Raw genomic sequence first — 24,374 nt, forward strand, 5'->3', positions numbered from 1 at the left:
TTTGGTAAATGAAATGAAAACACATACCCTACCAAACCTCGAGTACAGGCCATTCAGGGTGATAATACAAAACCATTTATAATTCAACAAATAAAACCTGTCAACTGGTAATCACCACTTATCATAAAAAAATAAGTAGCAATACACAGTAGGTGACTCTTGGGTGCAAGTTAAATCCATGCAAGAAGGGGTTTAGTGTTATATTTCCAAATCAGATATGCAAATGAGAGATCTGGCCCAGCCAATCTCAAAGCTCCCTTGGTCTGGAATGGAGCTGCTCCCCTCTTCTAGTTATTCACACTGGAGTTAGGTTACATATTAGCACATTTCATCTAACAGTTGCTCCAGAAACAAAAAACGTAAAGAAATGACCTGGAATGTGACCACACCTATTAGAATGTAGTTCAACAGATAACTTGAAAACCTTGTCATAAGATTTTTTTTGTTCTACAAAATATACTTTATTCCGCAAAAAAAAAACATCTCAAAAGGAACATCTCACACATATTAACACTCCATGTAATAAAAAACAACGGCGTAACGGAGATTGATTGTCCGTTATCAATCTTTGCAAGTGGGGGCGAATTTGAGCATTTAACAGAGTTCCTCCAAACCTAGCACTTGCTATTTTCCTTTAATCCCTGTATAGGGCCCAAAGTCCTTTCCAGCGCTCCCTCGCCGTGGGGAAACCCCATTTGGCGACTAGGCGCTTCGTCCTCCTCCTGAGGTCCGATGGGCTCCTGCAGCGCCCGACAGAGGTTGCAGTAGAAGATGCAGTCGAGTTTCATGGGGAAATGTGGGACATCTCGACCCCCTTCCTCGACCGGCTGACACATCCGTGATGTACTCGTACTTGCCGCCCCAGACGAAGCCGAAGATCATCCCTTGCAGCGCTCGTCTGAGTCTGGCCGGCAGCGGGTACACCACCGCCAGGTAAACCAAAACCGGCAGGATGTCTGCTTTCAACACCATCACTTTCCCTGTGTAGGACAGCGACCGCGTTTTCCACAGACCCAGCTTCGCGTTCACCTTGGCGATCCTCTTGGTCTAGTTGTTGGTCTCGTTGTCCTGGCTCTGGAAGGAAACCCCCAGTATTTTGAGGGGCTCTGTGCAGAGCTCGAGACCCTCCGGCGCCGTCGTCCTGTGCTTCCAGGGCCTGAAGAACTTCAGTTTGCTCTTTCGGCGGTTGAGTTTCGACCCCGAGGCTCTGGAGTTTTGCTCCATGACCTGCAGGGCCCTTCTCAACCCCCTGTCTGACCTCAGGAACAGCTTCGTGTCGTCGGCGTACTGGGAGATCTTCAGGGTTTCTCCCGCGCCTCCCGGTATCTCCAGGGTCCCGTCTCACCGTCTCTGCTAAGGGCTCTGGCACCTTGCCTTTCTCCATGGACAAGAGCGCCGCCTTTAGCTCCTCGGCCGCGATCGGACCCTCCAAGTCCTCCCTCACCTCCTCCGGTACTCGTGCCTTCGCCTGCCTCCACCTCCGTCTGCTTTTCTGAAAAGAGCTCCGTGTAGAAAGCGGTGGCCACTTCTACCTTGTCGCTCTCGTCCAGCACTTCCTCTCCATCTCCCCGTCTCAGGCCGTGGATCACCCTCTTTTTCTGGGCTCCTCGGACCTGATTGAGTTTGCGGAGCCTCTCCTTCAGGTCCCGTGCCCGGGCTGAATTGAAGGCTCCTCCCCCATTAGCCGAGCTGTACTCCTCCTCTAGTTGTCTCTGGAGTCGTGCAGCTTCCTTCCTCTCCCTGGCCGCCTTCCATCTGCAGTACGTCTGTGCCAGGGTTCGGGTCCTGTCTTTCACCGACTCCCACCATTCCACCATGGAGCTGTAGCCGTCTCTCAGATCAACCCAGCTCGCGTAGTCTTTACGAAACAGTGCCTTGAAGTTGTCTTTCTCCAGTATTTCCTGGTTCAGCTTCCAGTACCCACGACTGAATGCTGGCAGGTTGGTGTTAGCCACCACCGTCAAGCGCTCGTGGTTGGAATACCACTCCGGGGACACCGTCGCCAACTCCAGGGAGCAGGTTGTGTGCAGAAAGATGTAGTCCAGGTGGCTGCACACTCCCCGGGAGTTTTTCCATGTCGTTCAGGTGTCGTTAGGGCGGCACCGTCTGAAACTGTCTACCAGGGAGAACTTCTTGAGTAGCGACTCCAGCTCTGCCGAGCTAGCGTCGCTCCCCTTCTCCCGGTCAACGTTGAAGTCCCCGCCAAGCACCACCTGTCTGTTGGTGGTGCAGCAGCTGGCCAGGTCAGCAAACACTTCCTTCAGGATAGAGGGTTCTGTTGGAGCATAGACGTTAATTGCTCTCAACTTCTGCCCCCTCCAGTCGATGTCTGCGACCAGGATCCGGCCCTGCACCACCGAGAAGGAGGAAACCAGCGTCATCTCTGGATTTCCGAGGAGGATTCCCACTCCGGAAGAGTGGACCCCTCCTACGCTCCAGCATGATTCTCCCTTTGTCCATTCCCTGGTGAATGTCAGCTTGTCGCTTTCATCCTTCAGGTGGACCTCCTGTAAGAAACAAACTGAGAAAGACTTTGAGGCCAGATCATGAAAGACTCCTCGTCTTTTCAACGGGTCTATCAGCCCTCTCACGTTAGTTGTTAGAAAGGTAAGTTTCACAATCATGATTAAACAAGTGAAAGTTGAACCTCCTCTCTTTGTGCTTACAGTGGAAAACTTGGGAGTCTACATCTGGGCACTGTTTAGCCTAGATGTAACTCCTCTTGTTCGGGTCCTGGGGGGAATATGCTGGGCTCCCTCCAGGTCTCGCTGGGGACTGAAAGGTAAACATGCTGGACAGGTCCAGTCCTACCATCAGTCCCGGCTCCAGGGCGGCTTCAAAGTAATCCTCGTTTTCCTTGAGGGTACTCTCCACCACCGTTTCGGGAAGGCTTTTTTCTTCCCTTTCTCTAGGAGTTTCGGGGACCTCTAGTTGCTCCTGGGCCTTGGGGGAGGGGGGCTCCACTTCCTGGGCTGCCTCTTCGTGTTGTTCATGGGCCTCGGGGGAGGGGGTTCCGACTTCCTGGGCTGCCTCTTCCTGTTGTCCCTGGGCCTCGGGGGAGGGGGTTACCTCTTCCTGGGCTGCCTCCTCCTGTTGTCCGGGGGACTCGGGGGAGGGGGGTTCTGTTTCCTGGGCTGTCACTTCCTGTCGTCTTTGGGCCTCAGGGGGGAGGGTTTCCATTTCCTGGGCTGCCTCCTCCGGTTGTTCCTGGGCCTCAGGGGAAGAAAGTTCCGTTTCCTCTAGGATAAGGAAACGGTTCTCCCTTACCACTCTTTTCTTTTGTCCTTCCGAAGGTGGATCCACCCTGCATCTCTTCTCCCGCTTTCTCTTTCCCTTCTTGCTGGGAGTTATTAGGGCCCTTTCTCTGGTCAGCCATTTTGTCTGTCGTCCTGGCAGCCATCTTGTGGCACTGGTGCGGCTGGGGGTGTGGCCTCGGCAGTTTCGGTTCTCTGCGGGGGAGGTGCGGGTTCTTTGTTCTCACCTCTCTCCCTTTGTCTTGAGACCGGTTTCTGCCGGCCGGCTTCCACCACCTGCGCAAACGAAGGTTTGCTTACCTTGCATTGGTGAAGGGGGTGCTTACCTTTTTCTCTGATCATTTTCATTGCCTTTTCATATGAGGCGTCCGTGGCCATGTAGGCCTCCATGTATCTCTCTGCCTTGTTGTCTTGCAGGCAGTAGAGATCTCCGGCCACCAACTGCAGGATCCCTCTCAGGAAGGTAATGAAAAAGGATTTCGCAGTTGTCATCGTCTCTGTTTTCTTGGTCCAGTGGAACCGGATCAGTGTCTTCTTGTCTGCCATCTGGAAAGGAGAACAAAGAAAAAAGGAAAGAAAGAGAGAGAGCAAGGTCCTGTGGAGAGGAGGGTTTAGCTGCTAAAGGAGCAGCAAGGGAGCCCTGGCCTTTGTCCTTGTGTGCAAAGCCCAGCTAGGTGCAGGCGCAGGAGGAGAGAGAGAGAGGGAGCGGATAGTCCTTCCGAGTCGCAAGGAAGAAAGTAAGAACTGCGGGCAGGTCACGAGTACCTACTCCCCGCCTAGAGGCCAAGAAGGCAGAGAGAGAGAGAGAGAGAGGGAGCAGATAGCGCTTCCGAGTGTCGAGGAAGAAAGCAAGCACTGCGGGCAGGCCACGAGTACCTACTCCCAGCCAAGAGGCCAAGGAGGCGGAGCAAGAGAAAGGGGGAGGGGAGAGGATAGAGGAGAGAGAGAGAACGTTGCTGCCGGATCCCACCCAGCTCAGCTGCTCCTTGGCCTTAACCCCCTAGGCTCAACCTAGGGCGATACCAGCTCAAGCATTCTTCAGGATCTTCGATCGCCTTCTAGAACTTTGGAAAGACAGGAACTGCGGGCATGCCACTTGAACTTGATCTTAGCCAAAAGGCCGATAAAATTGGATTCCAGCTCACTGGCCCTGCAAAACTTAGTTCAAGACTTTAAACTCTCAGACACATATAGATGTATATATCCCACAACAGCAGGATATACATGGTCAGGGAGGAATAGCAGCTCCAGAATTGACTATTGCTTTGTCTAAGCGAGAGTGAAAGTTGTTGGGGTCACTCATCAGCCTGTCTTCTTCTCATATCACCAAGCTTTAGGGTGTAGAGAGGAACTCCAGGGCGGGACTGTCTTTGGCCCAGGCCTCTGGAAACTCAACACAAAGCTGCTAGAGAACGACGGGGTAGTATCCCGCTACAAGGAGAAACTATCACAGTGGCTGTCCTTGCAGTGTCTGTATGGGTCAGTAGGAGAGTGGTGGGAGGAGGTGAAGGTGAGGACAAGGGCTTCTTTCATGGCTGAGGGAAGGAAGGCTGCCAGACGGAGAGGAGTGTTAGCCAGGAAACAGAGGCAGCTGCAGCGTCTCTACATGATGCTGCACAGTGGCTTCAATGTGCTCGAGGATATCACCCTTTTAAAAAAGGACATCCGGAGCATAGCGGAAGAAAGTAGTCGAGGAGTGCTGTTAAGAAGCTGAGTGCAGTTCTTGGAAGAAAATGAGAAGTGTACTCGCTTCTTTTTCAGGAAAGTGGTAGGCTCCAAGTCTGTCATGGAAAGTGTAGTTGATGAGGAGGGAAGAGAGAGAACAGAGCCGAGTGCTATCCTCTCCTGCATCGAGGCCTTCTACTTAAGACTGTACAGAGGTAAAGGATGAAGAAATTCATTTTTTTACCTCAAAGCTAGAAAACGTTTTGAGTGAAGAAGACAGGGAAGTACTTGAGAGGGATTTGACAGTAGAAGAGCTGAGACAGGCTATGGAGAGCTTACAGAAGGGGAAAACTCCGGGTGCTGACGGGCTCCCTAAGGAATTTTATTGCACCTTTTGGGATCTGCTTCAGGATCCGCTAAAGCTCCTTTACAAGGAAAGCTATAAGACAGAATTGCTGCCTGACTCCTTAAGAGAAGGCACTATCTCTCTCTTGTTTAAGAAAGGAGCAAAGAATGACATAAAGAACTGGAGACCCCTCAGCCTGTTAGGCGTGGACACTAAGATCCTGTCCAAAGCCCTTTTCCTGTACCTACAAAATGTAGTGACCTCACTGGTAGGGAAAGAACAGACTTGTGGGATAGCAGGACGCCTGATGAGCGACAACCTGGCCTTGTTGAGGGATGTCTGTCTGTACTCAGAGGACCGCTCCCTCCCTCTGTGCATTTTAGGTGTAGACCTAGAAAAGGCCTTTGACCGACTAAACTGGCAGTACTTAACATCAGTACTTGAGCACAGGAAGTTTGGCCCCATCATGAGAAAGTGGATTAACCTGCTGTACACAGGTAGCAACAGCAGAGTAATGGTTAATGGCAATAGATCATGCCCCTTTGAAGTCTGTTCAGGGGTGAGGCAGGGCTGCCCATTATCCCCCTTGTTATTCGTTTTGGCTATGGAGCCCTTAGCCTGTGCCTTGCGCCAGGATCAGGCCATTAATGGGATACCAGTGCCTGGAAGTGGGGGGGGAGAGGTAAAGACATCTCTATAAATGGATGACATCACCCTGCTCCTCTCTGACAATGTCTCAATTAGCAGAGCTCTGCAGTGCTGTGATCGTTTCTCTTTGGCTTCCTCTGCAAAAATTAACAAATCTAAGAGTGAGATTTTTTATCAGAACTGGAGGGAGCCAAAAGAAGGACATGATCTCAGGCTGCAAGAGAAGAGAATTAAGGTCCTGGGGGTGTATTTTGGAGAAGAGATGGGAACAGTAAATTGGCAGATCAAATTACCAATCTTAAACAAAAAACTGATGCAATGGAAGGACCGAAACCTCACCATGACAGGGAAGGTGCTGGTCATAAAAGCCCAGCTCTTGCCTGTCTTGAATTTTCTGGCTTCTATCTTCCCAATCCCACACCGTGTTGCAGCGGTGCTGAGGTGATGGATGTTTCATTTTCTATGGGGTGGGAAGCAGGAAAGACTCGGAAGGGAAATAATGTACAGGCCGCTACTCTCAGGGGGGAAGTCTGTCCCAGATATTGCCATGAAGCTGCTGTGCATTTTCCTGGCCTTTGTGCTGAGAGGCTTTGCACCAGCACCTGAAGCGCGTACCTGGACTTTTTTTGCCAGGCCCTGGGTAGGTAGCGAGGTGTTTAGAGTGTGGGGTGTCAGACCCAAGCTGGATGTCCCACTCTCTGACACATGCCCTGCAATTTATGGGACAGTTAAAAGTTTTCTAAGATCTCACCCAATTGGCCATATTCCCCTCCGAGATGTCAGCATCCAAAAACTGGAAGATTTCGTTGCACCGCAGAAGAATAGGCAGACCCCTGTGGGCATTTTAACATCAGCCCAAACAAGGAAGGTGTGGAAACACACATCCTCTAACGTCCAAAAACTGGAAGATTTCATTGCACCGCAGAAGAATAGGCAGACCCCTGTGGGCATTTTAACATCAGCCCAAACAAGGAAGGTGTGGAAACACACATCCTCTAAGTTTCTGTGCAATATTCACAGAGATTTAGCCTGGAGTGTCGCCCACCAGTGCTTACCAGTCCGAACTTTCTTGTACCGTAGGGGCCTCACACCCAGCCCTCGCTGGGTTAGGGTGGGCTGCGGCGAGGAGGAGACTGTGACCCATCTCCTGTGGTCCTGCTTTTTTGCTAAGGCCTTCTGGGCACAGTTTGAAGATTGGTTGCAAGCTCTCTCGCTCCAATCTACCCTGACCGCTGCTTTCGTCATATACGGCATCTCTCCTGTCAAACTTCCTCCTGACGTGTTTGACAGGATCTGGGCCGTGGTGAACAGTGGGAAAGACGCCCTGTGGAGAAAGAGGAACATGGGGCTCTTTAAAGGCATCGAGGTCCCAGTCAAGGCAGCAGGTAGCCTGGCCCTGTTCATCACCCGAGAGAACTATTACTTCAGAGATCTGTGGAGAGAAGGGAGGGAGGAAGCAGAAAATCTGTGGGAAATAGAGAGCATAGGTCAATATCTCAAGAAACTGTGAAAAACATTATCAAGTTTAAGTAAAGTATGTGATTTGCACAAGAAAAAAAGAAAATTGTTGCTATGTAACTGGTACCATGTCAAAATGTAATGAGATGTGATCATATATACTGTTTTAAGTATGTATATTAATGTAAACCTTTCTAATTTGTGATGTCCTGAATTTTTTTATGAAAAGAAAATAAAGTTCTTAAAAAATCGGTTCACCCAGGGGGAGGCTCGGCCATTGCACTCCGGCTGTGCTGACCCCTGCGAATTCCCCAAATGTGGGAATCTCGACTGCATAATTTCTGGTAGTGGGGGACTGCGTTCACGCTCTCCCCTGATGTGCTTGGTCCAATATCGGATAAGGGAAAGTTACGACACCACGAGCTGCGATAGGATCCCAGTTCGAAAGGAGTCGATGCCACTGCTGGTTCCCGGTTTCTTTTAGTTAGAGGTCCAGGGAAGCATTTCAAGCTGGTTCCACTACTCCTTCCAGACATTAATTCCCTTTTCAAAGTCAGTCGTCTTGCTGTAGTCTGCATTATTTAGGCTGATTATCGAGGTTAGCCTTTATTTGGCCATGGGGGCATCGGTACTGTATGCTAATTCTCAAGACAGTTTCACCCGTTTTCTGATTGCTAGGTTCTGTACCAGTGCAGACATGTCAAACAGTGAATGGCTGTACCTCTATTGTATCCGTGCTCAATTTGGGTGGGCAAAACGAGAAAACAAGCGTGCCGTTTCCTACACATCTGCAGTCGCCAATGTGCATTCGCAGTATGTCCCGGGACGCAATTCGGGCTCATTTGCATAACACCAGACCGGCAGATCACTACGCAAGCTCGCGTCGTGCGCCTGCCACACACCGAACAAACACCGGAGCCTTTTCAGCAATTTCCAAAAAACGGGCCTGCTCGCCTGCCCAGAAGGTTTGTCTCTTACCCGCTCTCCAGAGCCTGCTGCCTTCTGTGCTGTTCTCTCGGCACCGCTGCAGCGCACACAACTCCTGCAGCGCGGGGAGAAAGTTTCCACGCTCTGCCGCAGGGAAGGCTCGCTCCGTGCGCACACGTCCTTTCAATGCCAGTTCAACAAGTGCTCCGCATTAGCAGCGTCGGGGCTCCGGCGTGTCGCACCTCACCTCACCTCGCACAGTCCCCTCCTTGAATGTCTGGCGCTGGGCATGCCCCGCCCTCCTCCACCTTATCTTATCGCGTGTGACCACCGACAATGGCCACAATGCCGGGGAATGGCACCTGTAAAGTGTTAATTGGGGCACAGGAACAGCCCGTCTCGTCTCGGGGGCCGGCTTCAAAGACAATACAGCAAACACAGCGGGGCGGGGGTAGTAGACGACACAACACATGCAGGTACATTCAGCTCCGGCGGGAACGAGTCATTTGTTAGCCTTTTCAAGTGCTGGGAGCCGAGTAATCCTTCGCTTGTATCGTTTCTCCCCGGTGACTAGATCTCACCCTGCGACTCTCGACTGGGCTCACCCACGGCAGCCCAGCAGGTGTGAGCCTAGCCGGCACCCGGATGGGAGATTCCCCCCGGAAAAGCTCAGGTTGCTGCTGCTCCTGCAAGACGTGTGACTGGGACCAGTAGGGAGCGCTCACCCTGCGGTCTGTGTGGCTTTCTTATGCCCCAGCATCCTGATGGCGACACTCTGCTGCACAAACAGGCGCCGTCCTTCGGGGGAGGCGTAAAACCGAGGTCCCGACCCTCCTTGGCCATTAAGAAATTCCAGGGCGTCTCTCAAAATGAGACGCCGCGGGTGTCACTCTGGTGTTAGTGTTCCCCTTTACCAATCAGTCGGGGTCTCCTCCTAATCCCCCTCTCATAGGTAACAATCAATGACGAGGCCCCCCTGTCCCGCGATATTGCACTTGTCTCCTGGCCGCTGGCTGGCGCCGTGAGATTTAGCACTCGCGCAAGAGATCGGGGGCAGAGCGCGAACGCGGTCTCCCGCCCCCCACAAGGTGTGCGCTCCAGGTTCCCTCTCAGGGCTCTGCAACACAGCGGAAAGGCAGCGAGAAGGAGCCTCTTGCTCTGACGCCGCAAGGCCACAAGAGGGCGGAGGTGCCGCGCGCCCGGCCGACGTGTTGGACTGGTGCGCTTTATGTGCTGAAATAAACACGCGACAGCCCAGAAATGTTTTGAGTGCTGTGCATTGGAGGTTTTTGTCTTGTGAAGACTTGCCTTGTGCTCCTCCGAGCAGTTTGTTTGTTCTCCTCCAGTGCGGGACAAGTCAACACAAGGGAGCACATTCGCCAACATCCAGGTACACAATGCGATTTGGAAAGAAGCTCCTTTCCAAAGAGCTGCACACGAACGATCCTACAGTCCCGCTCAGGGGGCGCGGAGCCCCAGCCACACACAGCTTCAAGTAGCGAGTCAGGCGCCATGGCTTTCGCTTGTGGCCACACCACCCTGAATGTTCCCGATCTCGTCTGATCTTGGAAGCTAAGTAGGGTTGGGCCTGGTTAGTATTTGGACGGGAGACTGCCTGGGAATACCAGGTGCTGCAAGCTTTTGCTCTCTCGGCCAGCAGGGGTCGCCGTTGGTACCGTAGGTTTTGGGAGGAAAACCTGGAGGATGGAAAGGTGATCTATAGCCTCATCTCTAGAGATGTTTTGTTGCTATGGCATGTGTGTGACCCATATAAAAAAAAAACATTTGTAAAACGAATATCGAAGCTGCCTCTAAATCTGCAAATGAAGATGAGTCGATAAACCACTTGTTTTTCGTATAACTATACATATATTCATTTATTACTGATTTCATTCATTGAGCACGGATACAATAGAGGTACAGCCATTCACTGTTTGACATGTCTGCACTGGTACAGAACTTAGCAATCAGAAAACGGGTGAAACTGTCTTGAGAATTAGCATACAGTACCGAGGCTCCCATGACCAAATAAAGGCTAACCTCGATAACCAGCCTAAATAATGCAGACTACAGCAAAATGACTGACTTTGAAAAGGGAACGAATGTCCGGAAGGAGTAACGTAACCAGCTTGAAATGCTTCTCCGGACCTCTAACTAAAAGAAACCGGGAACCAGCAGTGGCATCGACTCCTTTCGAACTGGGATCCTATCGCAGCTCGTGGTATCATAACTCTTCCGTATCTGATATTGGACCAAGCACATCAAGGGAGAGCGCGAACGCAGTCCCCCACTACCAGAAATTATGCAGTCGAGATTCCCACATTTGGGGAATTCGCAGGGGTCAGCACAACCGGAGTGCAATGGCCGAGCCTCGCTCTGGGTGAACCTCCTTCTTGATCAAGGTATCTCCCCTGCCAGGTAAGTATGAGCTGTACAAGCCCCTGCAAGCGGCCCGCACCCACAGCACAAAGCGCGCAGCCTAGGCTAGCTCCTCGCCCCGCACACCACCGCCTCCTGCTGGGCCCACTCTTTCGCACACTCACACGCCACACTAACACTCAAAAGGGTCGGCAAAACGAGAAAACGAGCGCGCCGTTTCCTACACATCTGCAGTCGCCAATGCGCATTCGCAGCATGTCCCGGGACGCAATTCGGCCTCATTTGCATAACACCAGACCGGCAGATCGCTACGCAAGCTCGCGTTGTGCGCCTGCCACACACCGAACAAACACCGGAGCCTTTTCAGCAATTTCCAAAAAACGGGCCTGCTCGCCTGCCCACAAGGTTTGTCTCTTACCCGCTCTCCAGAGCCTGCTGCCTTCTGTGCTGTTCTCTCGGCACCGCTGCAGCGCACACAACTCCTGCAGCGCGGGGAGAAAGTTTCCACGCTCCGCCGCAGGGAAGGCTCGCTCCGTGCGCACACGTCCTTTCAATGCCAGTTCAACAAGTGCTCCGCATTAGCAGCGTCAGGGCTCCGGCGTGTCGCACCTCACCTCACCTCGCACAGCCCCCTCCTTGAATGTCTGGCGCTGGGCATGCCCCGCCCTCCTCCACCTTATCTTATTGCGTGTGACCACCGACAATGGCCACAATGCCGGGGAATGGCACCTGTAAAGTGTTAATTGGGGCACAGGAACAGCCCGTCTCGTTTCGGGGGCCGGCTTCAAAGACAATACAGCAAACACAGCGGGGCGGGGGAAGTAGACGACACGACACATGCAGGTACATTCAGCTCCGGCGGGAACGAGTCATTTGTCGGCCTTTTCAAGTGCTGGGAGCCGAGTAATCCTTCGCTTGTATTGTTTCTCCCCGGTGACTAGATCTCACCCTGCGACTCTCGACTGGGCTCACCCACGGCAGCCCAGCAGGTGTGAGCCTAGCCGGCACCCGGATGGGAGATTCCTCCCGGAAAAGCTCAGGTTGCTGCTGCTCCTGCAAGACGTGTGACTGGGACCAGTAGGGAGCGCTCACCCTGCGGTCTGTGTGGCTTTCTTATGCCCCAGCATCCTGATGGCGACACTCTGCTGCACAAACAGGCGCCGTCCTTCGGGGGAGGCGTAAAACCGAGGTCCCGACCCTCCTTGGCCATTAAGAAATCCCAGGGCGTCTCTCAAAATGAGACGCCGCGGGTGTCACTCTGGTGTTAGTGTTCCCCTTTACCAATCAGTCGGGGTCTCCTCCTAATCCCTGTCTCATATGTAACAATCAATGACGAGGCCCCCCTGTCCCGCGATATTGCACTTGTCTCCTGGCCGCTGGCTGGCGCCGTGAGATTTAGCACTCGCGCAAGAGATCGGGGGCAGAGCGCGAACGCGGTCTCCCGCCCCCCACAAAGTGTGCGCTCCAGGTTCCCTCTCAGGGCTCTGCAACACAGCGGAAAGGCAGCGAGAAGGAGCCTCTTGCTCTGACGCCGCAAGGCCACAAGAGGGCGGAGGTGCCGCGCGCCCGGCCGACGTGTTGGACTGGTGCGCTTTATGTGCTGAAATAAACACGCGACAGCCCAGAAATGTTTTGAGTGCTGTGCATTGGAGGTTTTTGTCTTGTGAAGACTTGCCTTGTGCTCCTCCGAGCAGTTTGTTTGTTCTCCTCCAGTGCGGGACAAGTCAACACAAGGGAGCACATTCACCAACATCCAGGTACACAATGCGATTTGGAAAGAAGCTCCTTTCCAAAGAGCTGCACACGAACGATCCTTCAGTCCCGCTCGGGGGGCGCGGAGCCCCAGCCACACACAGCTTCAAGTAGCGAGTCAGCTCGTGGTGTCATAACTCTTTCGTATCTGATATTGGACCAAGCACATCAGGGGAGAGCGCGAACGCAGTCCCCCACTACCAGAAATTATGCAGTCGAGATTCCCACATTTGGGGAATTCGCAGGGGTCAGCACTGCCGGAGTGCAATGGCCGAGCCTCGCTCTGGGTGAACCGATTCGATTTTTAAGAACTTTATTTTCTTTTCACAAAAAAGTACAGGACATCACAATTTAGAAAGCTTTACATTAATATACATATTTAAAACAGTATAAATGATCACATCTCATTACATTTTGACACGGTACCAGTTACATAGCAACAATTTCTTTTTTTCTGGTGCAAATCACATTCTTTACTTAAACATGATAATGTTTTTCACAGTTTCTTGAGATATTTACCTATGCTCTCTATTTCCCACAGATTTTCTGCTTCCTCCCTCCCTTCTCTCCACAGATCTCTGAGGTAATAGTTCTCTCGGGTGATGAACAGGGCCAGGCTACCTGCTGCCTTGACTGGGACCTCGATGCCTTTGAACAGCCCCATGTTCCTCACTCTCCACAGGGCGTCTTTCCCACTGTTCACCACGGCCCAGATCCTGTCAAACTTCCTCCTGACGTGTTTGACAGGAGAGATGCCGTATATGACGAAAGCAGCGGTCAGGGTAAATTGGGGCGAGAGAGCTTGCAACCAATCTTCAAACTGTGCCCAGAAGGCCTTAGCAAAAAAGCAGGACCACAGGAGATGGGTCACAGTCTCCTCCTCGCCGCAGCCCACCCTAACGCAGCGAGGGCTGGGGGTGAGGCCCCTACGGTACAAGAAAGTTCGTACCGGTAAGCACTGGTGGACGACACTCCAGGCTAAATCTCTGTGAATGTTGCACAGAAACTTAGAGGATGTGTGTTTCCACACCTTCCTTGTTTGGGCTGATGTTAAAATGCCCACAGGGGTCTGCCTATTGTTCCTGGGTGCAACGAAATCTTCCAGTTTTTGGACGCTGACATCTCGGAGGGGAATATGGCCAATTGGGTGAGATCTTAGAAAACTTTTAACTGTCCCATAAATTGCAGGGCATGTGTCAGAGAGTGGGACATCCAGCTTGGGTCTGACACCCCACACTCTGAACACCTCCCTACCTATCCAGAGCCTGGAAAAATAAGTCCAGGTACGCGCTGCAGGTGCTGTTGCAAAGCCTCTCAGCACAGAGGCCAGGAAAATGCACAGCAGCTTCGTAGCAATATCTGGGACAGACTTCCCCCCTGAGGGTAGCGGCCTGTACATTATTTCCCTTCTGAGTCTTTCCTGCTTCCCACCCCATAGAAATTGAAACATCAATCTCCTCAGCACCGCCGCAACACGGTGTGGGATTGGGAAGGTAGAAGCCAGAAAATTCAAGACAGGCAAGAGCTCAGCTTTGATGACCAGCACCTTCCCTGTCATGGTGAGGTCTCGGTCCTTCCATTGCATCAGTTTTTTGTTTAAGATTGGCAATTTGTTCTGCCAATTTACTGTTCCCATCTCTTCTCCAAAATACACCCACAGGACCTTAATTCTCTTCTCTTGCAGCCTGAGATCATGTCCTTCTTTTGGCTCCCTCCAGTTCTGATAAAAAATCTCACTCTTAGATTTGTTAATTTTTGCAGAGGAAGCCAAAGAGAAACGATCACAGCACTGCAGAGCTCTGCTAATTGAGGCATTGTCAGAGAGGAGCAGGGTGACGTCATCCATGTATAGAGATGTCTTTACCTCTCCTCCCCCACTTCCAGGCACTGGTATCCCATTAATGGCCTGATCCTGGCACAAGGCACAGGCTAAGGGCTCCATAGCCAAAACGAATAACAAGGGGGATAATGGGCAGCCCTGCCTCACCCCTGAACAGACTTCAAAGGGGCGTGATCTATTGCCATTAACCATTACTCTGCTGTTGCTACCTGTGTACAGCAGGTTAATCCACTTTCTCATGATGGGGCCAAACTTCATGTGCTCAAGTATCGATGTTAAGTACTGCTGGTTTAGGCGGTCAAAGGCCTTTTCTAGGTCTACACCTAAAATGCACAGAGGGAGGGAGCGATCCTCCGAGTACAGACAGACATCCCTCAACAAGGCCAGGTTGTCGCTCATCAGGCGTCCTGCTATCCCACAAGTCTGTTCTTTCCCTACCAGTGAGGCCACTACATTTTGTAGGCGCAGGAAAAGGGCTTTGGGCAGGATCTTAGTGTCCACGCCTAACAGGCTGAGGGGTCTCCAGTTCTTTATGTCATTCTTTGCTCCTTTCTTAAACAAGAGAGAGATAGTGCCTTCTCTTAAGGAGTCAGGCAGCAATTCTGTCTTATAGCTTTCCTCGAATAGGAGCAGTAGCGGATCCTGAAGCAGATCCCAAAAGGTGCAATAAAATTCTTTAGGGAGCCTGTCAGCACCCGGAGTTTTCCCCTTCTGTAAGCTCTCCATAGCCTGTCTCAGCTCTTCTACTGTCAAATCCCTCTCTAGTACTTCCCTGTCTTCTTCACTCAAAACGTTTTCTAGCTTTGAGGTGAAAAAATGAATTTCTTCATCCTTTACCTCTGTAGAGCTGTACAGTCTTGAGTAGAAGGCCTCGGTGCAGGAGAGGATAGCACTCGGCTCTGTTCTCTCTCGTCCCTCCTCATCAACTACACTTTCCATGACAGACTTGGAGCCTACCACTTTCCTGAAAAAGAAGCGAGTACACTTCTCATTTTCTTCTAAGAACTGCACTCTGCTTCTTAACAGCACTCCTCGACTACTTTCTTCGGCTATGCTCCGGATGTCCTTTTTTAAAAGGGTGAAATCCTCGAGCACATCGAGGACACTGTGCAGCATCGTGTAGAGACGCTGCAGCTGCCTCTGTTTCCTGGCTAGCACTCCTCTCCGTCTGGCAGCAGCCTTCCTTCCCTCAGCCATGAAAAAGGCCTTTGTCCTCACCTTCACCTCCTCCCACCACTCTCCTACTGACCCGTACAGACACTGCAAGGACAGCCACTGTGATAGTTTCTCCTTGTAGCGGGATACTACCCCCTCGTTCTCTAACAGCTTTGTGTTGAGTTTCCAGAGGCCTGGGCCAAAGACAGTCCCGCCCTGGAGTTCCACTCTACACCCTAAAGCCTGATGATCTGAGAAGAAGACAGGCTGAAGAGTGACCCCAACAACTTTCACTCTCGCTGAGACAAAGCAATAGTCAATTCTGGAGCTGCTATTCCTCCCTGACCATGTATATCCTGCTGTTGTGGGATATATACATCTATATGTGTCTGAGAGTTTAAAGTCTTGAACTAAGTTTTGCAGGGCCAGTAAGCTGGAATCCAATTTTATCGGAGAGCTAGACTGCCTGTCTGTGTGCTCTAAGATACAATTAAAATCCCCTCCCACTATCACGTCTGTGCTACATAACAATAGGGGAGAGAGTGCCTTGAGTAGCTCCACCCTTCCTCCCACGTCAGTAGGACAATACACATTGATTAGCCGCAGGTTAATGGTCCCCCATTCCACATCCACACACAGCAACCTGCCATCTATGACCCTCTGAATACTTTTCAATTTGAAAGCCCATCCTTTGAAAAGAATGGCCACGCCAGAGGCTCTGTTGTTATTGTCCCCTGACCAAACAGAAGGCCCTTTATCCCACCTATCTTCAAAGCTTTTATACCTCTCTTGATAGGCTAAAGCACACTCCTGCAACATCAACACATCTCCCTCTCTCTGCTGGAGGTAATCAAAGACAGACTGACATTTAACTCTGTCATTGATACCTCTGGTGTTAAGAGAAATTATGTTTAGAGCCATATTACATAAGAAAGTGGAACCAGTCTTTACAAAACACATTTCTCTTCTGTCTCACCTGTTACCTTCTTCTTTTTCTTTTTTTCTTACCAATTTCCTGCCAGCCATCCTCTGAATGAGCCTTCATCAGGGTGGCAGCAGTAAAAGCGTTCACGGAGTCCCTTTCAAGGAAGGGGGTAGAGGGAGGGGTGGAGGGGTTCCAGCTGTCCCCATCGCCATGCTCTCCTTCCTCCTCGCTCGGGGAGAAAACAGAGTCATTTTTCCTTTTCCTCACGTCCAGCTCCTGGGAGCACTGAGGGGAAAGGGGTGCAGCAGATGCACCAGTCTCCTCTTCCCCCTCACCCACCAGCTGCTGCAGATCCTCCGTGATGGACTGGATGGAGGAGAGGAGGGCATCTGTAGCACTTGCAGAGTCTGGGAAAAGCAGCTCCGCTGAATCCTGGGTATCCTCGCTGGACCCGCTCCACCGGGGGGCCCCACACTGGCCCTCGTTCTGAGGAGCAGGAGTGGGGAAGGGGTCCTCGCTGTTCTCGGGGGTTTTCAAACCCTCGTGCTTGTCTGGTGCAGTCTGCGGTTGTGGGGGCGTAGTGGATCTTTCTTCCACCGGCCCCGGAGCCACAGCAGGACTGATCCTGGCTGGAGGCTGAGAGTCTTTGTCCAACAAGGGTTCTTTGTTTGACTTGTTGTTTGCTTTGGCTTTTCGGGCCGGTTTGGCTGAAACAAGCACTGCCTCATCCTTTCTCATTTTGAGTTTATTGGCGTAGGCGTGAGGGCAGTTCTTAAAAACGTGTCCTTCCGAGCCACATAAATTGCACTTTGGCAGCATTGAACAGTCAGAGGCTAAATGTCCCTGTTTGCCACAGGTCTTGCAGCATTTCACAGTGCAGGACGATGCCAGGTGTCCCACAGCACCACAGCGCCGACACACCTTTGGTTGTCCCACATAAAAAACATAGCCATTGCAGGCGCCCAGTCGGATTGTAGAGGGCAGGTGCCTTAAGCCTCCATTTACATTGTCCGGTAGCAAGCGAACCTCGAATTTCCTTGCTCCTGTTTTTATACCGTCAACATCTCTAACCTCAGTTCCATGGTGGACGGTGCAGTACTGGTTAAGCCAGGTGTGAATGTCCTCCGTCTTTGCCAGTTCCGAGAACATAACAACATGCACAGTTTTCCTCTCTCTCTGTGTCAAAGGCTGCAAGTTGATCTTCTCAAGAGCAGGAACTTTCCCTCTTTTTGCCTCAAACACATCCACACATTGTTCAAACAGAGGATAGGAAGCAAATACAACCTCAAACGCTTTTTGACCTGGGAGAGCGAAGATGAAATCCAAGTGCCGAGGTTCAAAGCCAAGTTCCTTCTGCAACACTTTTCTGCTGAACTGCATACGACCCATGAAGAGGTCATCCAAAAGCTCAAAACGCACAGCATTCTTGCGGGATCCAAAAGTTGCCATTTCGTAAACTGCAAAACAAACACTGCTTCCACAAAACAAGAAAACAATCCAACAACTCCACCTACAAGCTGATCAAGGTATCTCCCCTGCCAGGTAAGTATGAGCTGTACAAGCCCCTGCAAGCGGCCCGCACCCACAGCACAAAGCGCGCAGCCTAGGCCAGCTCCTCGCCCCGCACACCACCGCCTCCTGCTGGGCCCACTCTTTCGCACACTCACACGCCACACTAACACTCAAAAGGGTGGGCAAAACGAGAAAACGAGCGCGCCGTTTCCTACACATCTGCAGTCGCCAATGCGCATTCGCAGCATGTCCCGGGACGCAATTCGGCCTCATTTGCATAACACCAGACCGGCAGATCGCTACGCATGCTCGCGTCGTGCGCCTGCCACACACCGAACAAACACCGGAGCCTTTTCAGCAATTTCCAAAAAACGGGCCTGCTCGCCTGCCCACAAGGTTTGTCTCTTACCCGCTCTCCAGAGCCTGCTGCCTTCTGTGCCGTTCTCTCGGCACCGCTGCAGCGCACACAACTCCTGCAGCGCGGGGAGAAAGTTTCCACGCTCCGCCGCAGGGAAGGCTCGCTCCGTGTGCACATGTCCTTTCAATGCCAGTTCAACAAGTGCTCCACATTAGCAGCGTAGGGGCTCCGGCGTGTCGCACCTCACCTCACCTCGCACAGCCCCCTCCTTGAATGTCTGGCGCTGGGCATGCCCCGCCCTCCTCCACCTTATCTTATCGCGTGTGACCACCGACAATGGCCACAATGCCGGGGAATGGCACCTGTAAAGTGTTAATTGGGGCACAGGAACAGCCTGTCTCGTCTCGGGGGCCGGCTTCAAAGACAATACAGCAAACACAGCGGGGCGGGGGAAGTAGACGACACGACACATGCAGGTACATTCAGCTCCGGCGGGAACGAGTCATTTGTCGGCCTTTTCAAGTGCTGGGAGCCGAGTAATCCTTCGCTTGTATCGTTTCTCCCCGGTGACTAGATCTCACCCTGCGACTCTCGACTGGGCTCACCCACGGCAGCCCAGCAGGTGTGAGCCTAGCCGGCACCCGGATGGGAGATTCCCCCCGGAAAAGCTCAGGTTGCTGCTGCTCCTGCAAGACGTGTGACTGGGACCAGTAGGGAGCGCTCACCCTGCGGTTTGTGTGGATTTCTTATGCCCCAGCATCCTGATGGCGACACTCTGCTGCACAAACAGGCGCCGTCCTTCGGGGGAGGCGTAAAACCGAGGTCCCGACCCTCCTTGGCCATTAAGAAATCCCAGGGCGTCTCTCAAAATGAGACGCCACGGGTGTCACTCTGGTGTTAGTGTTCCCCTTTACCAATCAGTCGGGGTCTCCTCCTAATCCCCGTCTCATATGTAACAATCAATGACGAGGCCCCCCTGTCCCGCGATAATGCACTTGTCTCCTGGCCGCTGGCTGGCGCCGTGAGATTTAGCACTCGCGCAAGAGATCGGGGGCAGAGCGCGAACGCGGTCTCCCGCCCCCCACAAAGTGTGCGCTCCAGGTTCCCTCTCAGGGCTCTGCAACACAGCGGAAAGGCAGCGAGAAGGAGCCTCTTGCTCTGACGCCGCAAGGCCACAAGAGGGCGGAGGTGCCGCGCGCCCGACGACGTGTTGGACTGGTGCGCTTTATGTGCTGAAATAAACACGCGACAGCCCAGAAATGTTTTGAGTGCTGTGCATTGGAGGTTTTTGTCTTGTGAAGACTTGCCTTGTGCTCCTCCGAGCAGTTTGTTTGTTCTCCTCCAGTACGGGACAAGTCAACACAAGGGAGCACATTCGCCAACATCCAGGTACACAATGCGATTTGGAAAGAAGCTCCGTTCCAAAGAGCTGCACACGAACGATCCTTCAGTCCCGATCGGGGGGGCGCGGAGCCCCAGCCACACACAGCTTCAAGTAGCGAGTCAGGCGCCATGGCTTTCGCTTGCGGCCACACCACCTGGAATGTTCCCGATCTCATCTGATCTTGGAAGCTAAGCAGTGTTGGGCCTGGTTAGTACTTGGATGGGAGACTGCCTCGGAATACCAGGTGCTGCAAGCTTTTGCTCTCTCGGCCAGCAGGGGTCGCCGTTGGTACCGTAGGTTTTGGGAGGAAAACCTGGAGGATGGAAAGGTGATCTATAGCCTCATCTCTGAGATGTTTTGTTGCTATGGCATGTGTGTGACCCATATAAAAAAAAACCCATTTGTAAAACGAATATCGAAGCTGCCTCTAAATTTGCAATTGAAGATGAGTCGATAAACCACTTGTTTTTCGTATAACTATACATATATTCATTTATTACTGATTTCATTCATTGAGCACGGATACAATAGAGGTACAGCCATTCACTGTTTGACATGTCTGCACTGGTACAGAACCTAGCAATCAGAAAACGGGTGAAACTGTCTTGAGAATTAGCATACAGTACCGAGGCTCCCATGACCAAATAAAGGCTAACCTCGATAATCAGCCTAAATAATGCAGACTACAGCAAAATGACTGACTTTGAAAAGGGAATGAATATCCGGAAGGAGTAGCGTAACCAGCTTGAAATGCTTCTCCGGACCTCTAACTAAAAGAAACCGGGAACCAGCAGTGGCATCGACTCCTTTCGAACTGGGATCCTATCGCAGCTCGTGGTGTTACAACTTTTCCGTATCTGATATTGGACCAAGCACATCAGGGGAGAGCGCGAACGCAGTCCCCCACTACCAGAAATTATGCAGTTGAGATTCCCACATTTAGGGAATTCGCAGGGGTCAGCACAGCCGGAGTGCAATGGCCGAGCCTCGCTCTGGGTGAACCTCCTTCTTGATCAAGGTATCTCCCCTGCCAGGTAAGTACAGATGCAGCCATTCAAAATGGGTGCGTTATTTTGCGGCATACCCCGGTGGGCGTCGCGGTATCACGCAGTGTCACGCGGTTAATCGCGCGTCATTTGACGCTCTGCCGGAAACTATCCGGCGTCACCTTGTAAAACCGCCAGGGGGAGCTTAACCTCTCATGTACAGCATTTGAGCCTTTAATTTTGAACAGTGTATTACAGCATGTTAATCTTCAGTCATTAAAATGTTGGTATATTTTATGAAAGCAAGATTGCTCAGTTGGACAAAAGTACACAACCTACCTTTATCAGAAATATTTATGCATCAAAGCCTTTACCGAAGATATTACTAATAGTATTAATAATGGATGACTTTGGACAAGCTGTATACTCAAAGTATAATTTCTTTAGCACATTTGTACAAGCACTTGGAATCTGTCCAAGCCATACTTTGTCAGGCATTTTGTTTTACTTCAACGGGCATAAAAACTTCCTTGCTTTTAACAGGGCGTTTCATAATTTCTAACTACGAAAATGATTTAAAATGCGACACCTATCATTCAACTAGAGCTTAAAATATCACAAGGAAAAATACACACCGGTATTCCATTTCTCACGTTATACCGGAGTCAACAAGCATACTTTTAGAATTTGATTAAAAGGGAATATAATATGGAATCGCGTGTCTCAAGAATTTAATAACGGTATGATTATATCCGTGTACTGCGGCAGGGCTGTGTAGGGCTGTTTCGCCTGCCTGCCTGCTCATGCGAGCTGTCTTGTAGCCGACTGGTCTAGGTGCGTGCCTGCCAACGGGCAGGTTGTGTGCTCGAATCCAGGTGGAAGGTGCTGGACCTTCCAGTTTTATTTATTTATTTTTTAATCGCGTAACATATTACCGTATGCAAACTGTACTGTATACAGTATGTATATGTATATTTAATGTCTTAACTGTGCCCGTTTAAGTATTGAATATTCATATCTAATTTTACCACTGAAGGGAAATCTTAACATAAACATACAGTATATGGCTGGTCTCGGTACTTTAAAGAAAACATACACACCAGTATTCCATTTCTCCCTAAACATTGTAAGCTTCGAAGTCTTTAACTAACGTGATACTGGAGTCAACAAGCATACTTTTAGAATTTGATTAAAAGGGAATATAATATGGAATCGCGTATCTCAAGAAATTAATAACGATATAATTATATTCATGTTGCAAAAGAACTGCAACGGACATAAAAACTCCCTTGCTTTTAACAGAGCGTTCCATAATTTCTAACTACGAAAATGCCAGGTGAAAGGATTTGTAAACATATTTTGTTAAAGCAAGTCAGTTTTTTCTGCAACACATAAAATACATTTTTCCAAGAAAGTTTAGCCTTTGTCACTAATGAAACCACTAAATAAAGACATACATATAGAAATCTTAAGATTTGTTTTATTTAATGTTGGTAGCAGGATGAACTGTCAGAGTGTATATTTTGCTCGCAAAGTTGCTGCAAGATGTTAACAGTGAAAAAGGTATTTAGAAATGAGTTATTTCAAGATGAAAAAGAAAACATACACGAAACATGGTTTCATTACGACCAGAATCGGTCTTGAGATATTTTTAACTTGATTTACAGTATTTGAGAGGTATGTCTTAACACCGATACTACAGTGCTTAAGTACTGCTCACGTATATGTTTCTAGGTTTATATTATGCATTTCATACGGTCAAATTACTTTTGAGCAACTAATAAGAAGCGCGAAACGGTATGCATTTTACTTTCGTTTTGTGCTGGGACCCGTGGATTGATTAGAGATATCAAGTACATACAAGTCATTTTTTAAATGTTGTAGTTCGTCTTGAAAAAATGTTACGAGTACATCTATCAACAATCACACAGGTTCTGTTTCCATATTGCGGATTTTGGTTAGGTATTATCAAATCCAGTGGCGCTGTTAGTTTACTGAGTCCCATGTCACATGGTCTGTGATTGAAGCCAGTTAGACCGGTTTAATTCGTCACAGCCAGCACTCTTCAGGTGTGAGGGTCTTCTGCTCAGAATGAACCGCTAAAATGTTTGTGTATATTCTAATGGTAGTGGGGGCAGGGTGTGTGGGAACAGGTTTGGTTGAAATTGCATTAGAGATCTATGTTCTTCACACCTGAAACATTTTCTCTGAAAGCATTTTCTTCGCAGTTTAACCGATCTTGTTACAGCATGTTACAGTTTACTTTTATTAACCATATTAATTTTAAGTGCTTAATGTAAAATCTTGTAAAAATATATTTTCATTTCATTGTTCAAATATACATTAAGTCTGACTATCATATAATAAGTTAAATACAAAACTAAAGAAAAAATAGGTTTAAATATAATTCAAAATATTTTGCTAACAATGTTAACTGTTTATGAATAATAAAATGTATTAACTAAGGAGTAGGATGGCACAGTTGTTAGTATGTTTTTTGTTTTGTTTCTTTTTCATAAATACAACAGTAGTACCTGATGTCTCAGTGGCTTTCAAAATTAAATTATGCAATAAATAACCACATGTAAGACTCTGATGCTTAAAATGTTTAGGGAGAAAGTGAAATACTGGTGTGTATTTTTTCTTTAAACTACCAATACCAGCCATATACAGTCTGTAACGTAGGGATTTCTATACGTCTTTATTTAGTGTTTACATTAGTGACAAAGGCTAAACTTTTAGCTTCAGTAACGTGTACATATCTCCCCTTTTTATAAAACGACATGGTTGAAAACTGTTCCAGAGCCACTGTTGTTTCATCAGTGAAAAGTACATCATGAAATGCCTCTCCCTGTTCAATCCACTGGAAAAAAGAAAAGGAGCATAAAGCTTCTGATGGTCATAAACGATATTCATTTAGGAGCAGCATCAGAGGTATGTTTTTAACTGCACTGCATTGGAGAGAATACCATAGTGTGTTTTTTTTTTACTCCCTGGCGGAAACTGGCTTCCAGAAGAATCAGTATGGCTCAGAGATTAAATAAAACTTCACTCGCACCAAACAAATGTATATTTCTAAATATCACAACATGATCGAATTTAAGTCATTTTAATAACAATGAATAGTCACCTATGCGTTACAATATAAACATTTATATTGATTTAAATCGCGTTTAAATCACCTTTATTTAAAACCCATAAATAAAGCTGATACTGTTTAGACTTCCAATTATTTAAAACTGTATTAAAGCAGCACGATACACAATGCAACGTAAATCGCTATCTTTGTCTTCTGTGTAATAATGTTCACCTCTCTGTCCAGCAAATTTACAGGTTAAAAACAATACTGTTAGGCTGGGAAAACAATTTTTTTTAAGAAATACAAAATGAGATATAATGATATGTTCCGGCTTAGACATTAACGAAGAGCATAACGCGTGTACTGCATACACTGCAAGTACAACCCCCCTCTCTGCAGGAGTGCTGGCTGCGACGAATTGAACCGTCTCACGGGTATTTTCAAAGTAGGAGGCGAGATTTCCAGCGAAAGACACTCCCCCCCCCCTCAAAAACCCAGTAAGTACAGTACTTACTAGTTAAAGGCTAGGCTCCCGACTACGGCGAAAGGAACCCTTCTTTCATTAGAATACAATGAACATATTTTAGCCCTGAATGAATAAATAGCAAACATGGTTTACATAAAAGACATTTTTCCAAGAAAGTTTAGCCTTTGTCACTAATGAAACCACTAAATAAAGACATAAATATAAAAATCTTAAGATTTT

At 49.5% G+C, this 24,374-nt stretch overlaps 4 non-coding genes and 2 pseudogenes across 4 annotated transcripts; 3 read left to right on the plus strand and 3 right to left on the minus strand.

Annotated features, from left to right (window-relative positions):
- Positions 1–7,583: 7,583 nt before the first annotated feature.
- On the plus strand, positions 7,584–7,747 carry LOC148826760 (U1 spliceosomal RNA). Its single transcript, XR_016092308.1, has one exon. It is a non-coding gene; the product is annotated as a U1 spliceosomal RNA (small nuclear RNA).
- A 2,072-nt stretch (positions 7,748–9,819) lies between these two features.
- On the plus strand, positions 9,820–9,938 carry LOC148826761 (5S ribosomal RNA; annotated as a pseudogene).
- A 622-nt stretch (positions 9,939–10,560) lies between these two features.
- Positions 10,561–10,724, minus strand: LOC148826762 (U1 spliceosomal RNA). Its single transcript, XR_016093340.1, has one exon. It is a non-coding gene; the product is annotated as a U1 spliceosomal RNA (small nuclear RNA).
- Positions 10,725–12,598: 1,874 nt separating this feature from the next.
- LOC148826763 (U1 spliceosomal RNA) lies at positions 12,599–12,767 on the minus strand. Its single transcript, XR_016092805.1, has one exon. It is a non-coding gene; the product is annotated as a U1 spliceosomal RNA (small nuclear RNA).
- Positions 12,768–19,740: 6,973 nt separating this feature from the next.
- LOC148826764 (5S ribosomal RNA) lies at positions 19,741–19,859 on the plus strand (annotated as a pseudogene).
- Positions 19,860–20,481: 622 nt separating this feature from the next.
- LOC148826765 (U1 spliceosomal RNA) lies at positions 20,482–20,645 on the minus strand. The gene has a single exon (XR_016093559.1). It is a non-coding gene; the product is annotated as a U1 spliceosomal RNA (small nuclear RNA).
- Positions 20,646–24,374: the final 3,729 nt, after the last annotated feature.

This window comes from Atractosteus spatula, chromosome 10 (assembly GCF_055471065.1).
Source record: "Atractosteus spatula isolate fAtrSpa1 chromosome 10, fAtrSpa1.hap1, whole genome shotgun sequence".
Lineage (NCBI taxonomy): Eukaryota > Metazoa > Chordata > Actinopteri > Semionotiformes > Lepisosteidae > Atractosteus > Atractosteus spatula.